This window comes from Megalobrama amblycephala, linkage group LG16 (assembly GCF_018812025.1).
Source record: "Megalobrama amblycephala isolate DHTTF-2021 linkage group LG16, ASM1881202v1, whole genome shotgun sequence".
NCBI classification, from domain to species: Eukaryota; Metazoa; Chordata; class Actinopteri; order Cypriniformes; family Xenocyprididae; genus Megalobrama; species Megalobrama amblycephala.
Genome location: NC_063059.1, coordinates 43,212,369 through 43,218,368, shown reverse-complemented (window position 1 = coordinate 43,218,368; position 6,000 = coordinate 43,212,369).

Here is a 6,000-nt window from a genome sequence, read left to right as displayed (position 1 = left end):
AAACTTGTCACATTTTCATTTTAGTTAATGTTTTTGTCCTTTTTTAAAAAACGATTGTCTATTTAGGTTATAGTAATTTTTATTTTAGTTTAATAATTTTGATGAAATAATTTTATTTCATCAACTTAAACCAAATGAAAATGAGAAATGTTGCTTTGGCAACTTGATAAATAAGTTATATATATATATATATATATGTAAATGCTCTGAATTGTTGCTCAGAAAGCTCTGAACTGACATGTTGTGGACACACACACACACACACACACACACACACACACACACACACACACACACACACAAACAAAATGGAAATCTGTTGGTCAATATATCAGAATATAACAGAAAACATGAACATCAGCAGTCCAACCTGCCATTTATCTGTCTGAAATTAACCTGTTGAGAATGAATGAGTGCAGCTCATGTTTCACCTCAAATAAAATAAAGCAAAAAATTTTAAGGTTTTTGCATTGACATCATTCTGATGCAGGGTTATCATCATTAACTAGAACTATTAAAAACATTTATGTTAATTGAAACAGAAATAAAATATGATGTCAAATTTAATAAAAACTGAAAATTATCCTTGCTGATTCAGTAAAGTAAGTTTAAGTTGAAGTACTAAAATTAATGGAGGAAAAAAATTATATATAAAATTATATATTTTTTTTTTTTAAAAGCAAAAAAGCACATCACAAAATTGCTAAAACTTAAACTAAAAAAAAGAAATACATATATATATATATATATATATATATATATATATATATATATATATAAAACGATAAAAGTGAATCCAAAAGTTGTGATAGTATTTAATCATAATTAAATAATTTAATCAGATAAAAATTGTGAATACATTAGAGTATGAGTTGTGTTTGTTTATAGTGGTGTTATACAGAATTTAATTTGAACTCATTTAATTTTTTTTTTTTTTCCAGACTAGATTTTCATTACTGTATTACATGAGAAATAATGAGACAAATAATGAGAATTTGGGGTTTAATTATCATGAACATGATGCACAATACAAAACTTAATGGTCCTAAAAATAGCCTTCATTTTCTTGCAAAATGTCATGTATTATAGATTTTTATTTATGTTTCTAATTTGTTGTTTGTCCTCTATTTATGTACAAAATCACAGGAGTGAGAAGCACATGTTTTAGTGTTAAAGTGTGACATCATCACAGTAACGATGAAGTGAAGTCTGTCTGACGTTCTTTCTGTGGTCGCAGTGGGTCATCTGCATGGATTCGCAGCTTGTTTCATCGCTCGCCTCGGTCATTATCCCAGTCAGAGCTGTTGTGTCCCGTTGAAAGGGTTTTTTTCTTGGTTTGATGGACGCGGTCCGAGATCCTCATTAGCGCATCACCGTCTGACCCTCGTATCACCATAGCAACTGTTTTCATGCTTTCTGCTCTTCTCTTCATATGTCGATCTTAATCGTATACAGGCATATTGACAGAACATGATTCTTTCTCTCAGTATTGATCCTTGTATTTATATCTCCATGCATTTATTGTGCATGTTTTAACTCAGTTATTTATGCATTCATATTTAGTTTATGAAGAACCAGGTCGTCTGCACCAATGTTATTTGATATACTATTAAAGTTTTTTAAACATGTCTGTATGTAGATTCATGATGTGTAAAACATCCATGTAGTGAAATCAAACAAACTTTATTAAAAATCATTGGACTACATAAAAACAAGTTAACAAGATGTTTCGGTGTACAGTCACATGATCGGCACACAAGCAGAAGTCATACTCGGCAAGCATATGCGGTTAACTTAAGTCACATGACTTCTACTTGTGTGCTGTATTTATGGTCATTTTGAGTTTGACAAGTGAATGAGTGATGAACTTGTGTGTTGTATAGACACGTATCTCTCTGGGTGAATTGTGAGACATTTGATGCTGTATTTCATGACAAAATTTTACACTAAAAAAATTGAACATACAGTAAGTTCAGTCACTGCCTTAAATTAAGTATAACAGAATTGGCTGTACAAATCATTTATACTTTTTTCCAGATCATTTAAATCATATTAAACTGATTTAATTGTGTTAAATCTTGTGTAACTTAAAAAATGAAGTTGGAATTGGTTAAATTATCTAACTGATTTAAGGTAAACCATTGATTTTTTTTTTTTTTTTTTTTTTTTTTTTTTTTTTTTTTTTCATCTACTGGTTTTGAGCTATACTTTACTTCCATAACTTGTCTTCTTTCAGCCAAGTGGAAAAAACACCCAAAATACACTTTTAATTTCATTTAAATTTGTATTTTATTGTACTTTATCTATTTGCGTCTGTAGATTTCAATCTCAATACATATCTTTACAAATGAGTTTTTTTCTCCACTTCAGCAGCACTTACATACACCAAAACTTAGAGTTTTATTCACATCTATATTCTGAAGGGTTTTACTGTGGGGTTTGTTCATAACATCATTCACCTGGTTTTTATAACATTTTATTCCTAAAAACATGGTGAAAACTTTTTTTTGTCTGGTTGTTAACAGTATTTTCTGATTTATGAAGAAAAATATTTGTCAACAAAATCAAACATTTTGAATCTGACTTAATGCAATGTTATGGAAATATATGCAAATTAGTGTATATTTAATTAGATGATGTCTAATTTGCATATTGAAATATAATATTTCAGAATTTTTAATTATAAAATTATCTTAATGTACTGTGTTTAGTCAACTAGGGAAGTATAGTGAAATCTGTTAGTTCATATTTTTACCCTATTCACCTGTAGTGTCTTGCCTTAAAATAATGTAACAATAAATAATAATAAAAAAAACACTTAGGTAAAAAAAATAAATAAAAATTAATTATTGATTATTTAATTTTTACAGTGTTTGTTTTGTACAAAAAGACAAGCCGAACAGCATTTTGTGCACAAAATAATGTTCTGACTTAGGATTCCACTGAAGAAACGCAGCTGACTTCAGTCTCTGTATGACAGGTGTTAAACTCTGTTGTCATGAGATTCATGTGTCACATAATTCATTCAGACAGTCCATCAAATTAGTCCAGATACACACGCACACAGTGTTCACATGTTGTTTTCTGCTTTTAGAATATGAAGGATTTGAAGAACTAAAATAGTTCTGCTGATACTTCAGGCATAAAGATGAAATACACACACACACACACACACACACACACACACAAACATCTGAGTACCTGCAGGTGCTTTTCCATGTTTATTGCTTTCAAATGCAGGATTATTTTTGCCCGTGTGCGTGTGTGTATGCGTGCGTGTGTGTGTTTGAGAGAATAAATTTCCCTCCAGCTGATTCCACATCAACACTGTTCTGGAGAGAATGTGTTTCGATGGAGGGATGGATAGAGAGAGAGAGAGAGAGAGAGAGACATGTCACCGCAGGCCTTCTTTTCACTGGTTTCTGAAGTAGACGGCGCTTCTGCTTATGTAAGTTGTTTTCATGCGGGTCTGTTGGTGCACAATGAAAAACAACTTCTGAAAGTGTGCATAATCTCTCCACAGATCGCTTTCCACAGGCTGTGTGTGTGTGTGTGTGTGAATACTAACCATTGAGCCCTATCCCAGCTCATAGGGAACGTTCTGGCAAGGTTCTCTCAAAGTTATGAACAAACGTTCTTCCAGTATCATTAATAGAACGTTCATTTAAAGTTATCTTCAATAATGTTCTCAGAACATTATCACAAAAACATTATTTATACATTGTTCATGGAGAGTTTTTTCTGAAATGTTTTAGTTGGACATTTGTCTAGCATTTTCTAAAAGTTACTGTTGTTTCAGAACGTTCAGAGAACATTCAAAAGTAATGTTCCCATAATGTTTGACGAATGATTAGGGAGTGACTACAAATTTGACATCTTTCTCTTTTCTGACCACCGTAATAAATCTCTCCATATTTTTTCTTTTTTTTTCTTTTAGAAAGTCTTGGAAACACTATTGTGTTTTTTTTTTTTTTTCTTTTGTTATTGGAGCAAATAAGAAGCTAAAAATGATTCGCTGTAGCCTTCCGTTCACCAAGTTTACATGCGCTGTAAAAATGATCATAATTTTAACGTAAAGGACTGTTACTTGATTACCAGTAAGTTGTCACAGATCTAATTGTACATTTCATGTCATTTTACAGTAAAATACTGATAAATATACAGTTTGTGGAAGTCATCAAATAATTGACCACAAACTGACTATCCCAGAATTCTCACATTTGATGTTTTTTTTCCTCTGAAATAATGGTTTCTTCTTAGTTTTTTTTTTTTTTTTTTTTTTTTTTTTTTTTTTTTTTAGTTTTATCGGGATTTTAAGTTCCGACTTATGGACTGTATATTGCATTATTTTGTCATGTGTGTTACCATGATGATCAAAAATACTTTGATTCATCATGTGACTTTCTCTTTACTACTCATGTTTTTAAGGTGTTTGTCAGTATAGTATATTTTAATAAATATGTATATTAACAGTTTTTCTGTAGAATTTAATTTCAATCTTTAAAATGTATTGTATTTTTACAGTAAAGTTCTGGGAGCCACATCTGCTGGCTTTTTACTATAAAGGTTTTTTTTTTTTTGTTCATTTCATTTATGATGACTTCTGCTTTGGAGAACAGTGAAAATGTGAAAAGAGTTCATATTTAGAATTCTCTCTGTCAGCTTTCACTCGTTGCAGTTACTTTCAGCAGAAGATCTTAACCAGACGACAAGAGTCCAGTTTCTACCCAGACTCTCTCTCTCTCTCTGTGTGTGTGTGTTGCTTTATTTAGTTCCAAGCTGAATAAAAATGATCACAAAATGCCAGCATCATTATAGAAGAGTCTGCTGGGTCCGATGAAGGTCACAGACGCTCCTCATCTTCAGTGTTAATGACCTGAACTGTACTGAATCTTCTCACACGACTCGTCTCTTTAAACGGTGAGGAATCACATGGTTTCAGTCAATACTAAACACTGAATTTCTGTTTAAGTTTGTTTTCTCTTAATCATTCCTCCTGACAGCTCAGATCAATCCACCTGTTACTCGCTGAAGGCTCGTCGCCGTGACGACCGCATCAGCACCGCCTCACCTGAGAGCGTCAGTCAATCAGCAGGTGTGTTTGGATGTCACACGAGAGCAGTTTAATAAATATGTGAACATGACGAATCTCAAGCATGTGATCAGAATGACTTCCTTCATCATATCTGTTCATCATTAACAGTCTTCAGCCCTTCAGGATTCACTCATTTATGCATAAAGTCACACCTATAGAGCATGTTTGTGCATTCATGTTCCTGAAGGTGAGCCGCGTATAAAAAGGAAACTGTGCCGAATCTCTCTCTTTCTCGTAAAGCATCAGCACTTTTCTGCTTAATTAATCCTGTAAGTTGTGAGTTTGTGCCTGTGAAGCTTTGAAGGAGTTTCAGCTCTTAAGCAGCTTTACAGAGACACATTTCAGCAGTTTCTGCTTCAGTTCAGTGATGCTCAAATCTCTTTCCCTCACTGAAAACACCACGGTCTGAGAAAAATATGCTAACAAAAGCTAACCAAAATATGTTCTAGGAACGTTGGCTAACATTCCAATCAATCAATCAATCAATCAATCAATCAATCAATCAATCAATCAATCAATCAATCAATCAATCAATCAATCAATCTTTATTTACAGAGAACATTTAAAACACAACTGAAGTTGACCAAAGTGCTTTACAAAAAATAAAAGAAACACACTATATATATATATACACACAAACAGATGGAAGGTTATTCCACAGCTTCGGTCTAACAGTAGTAAAAGCGCGATCACCATGATTTTTAAGTGTTACTCTAGGAAATGTGAGATGGTCGAGGTCACAAGATCTCAGGTTTCTAGAAGGAGTAATATGGAATCAAGAGATCAGTTAAATATTGAGGTGCCAAATTGTTGAGCGCTTAAACATATAATAACATTTTAAATTCAGTCCTATACTTGACAGTGAGCCAGTGCAGGGACATTAAATTAGGTGTTAGATGGTCATA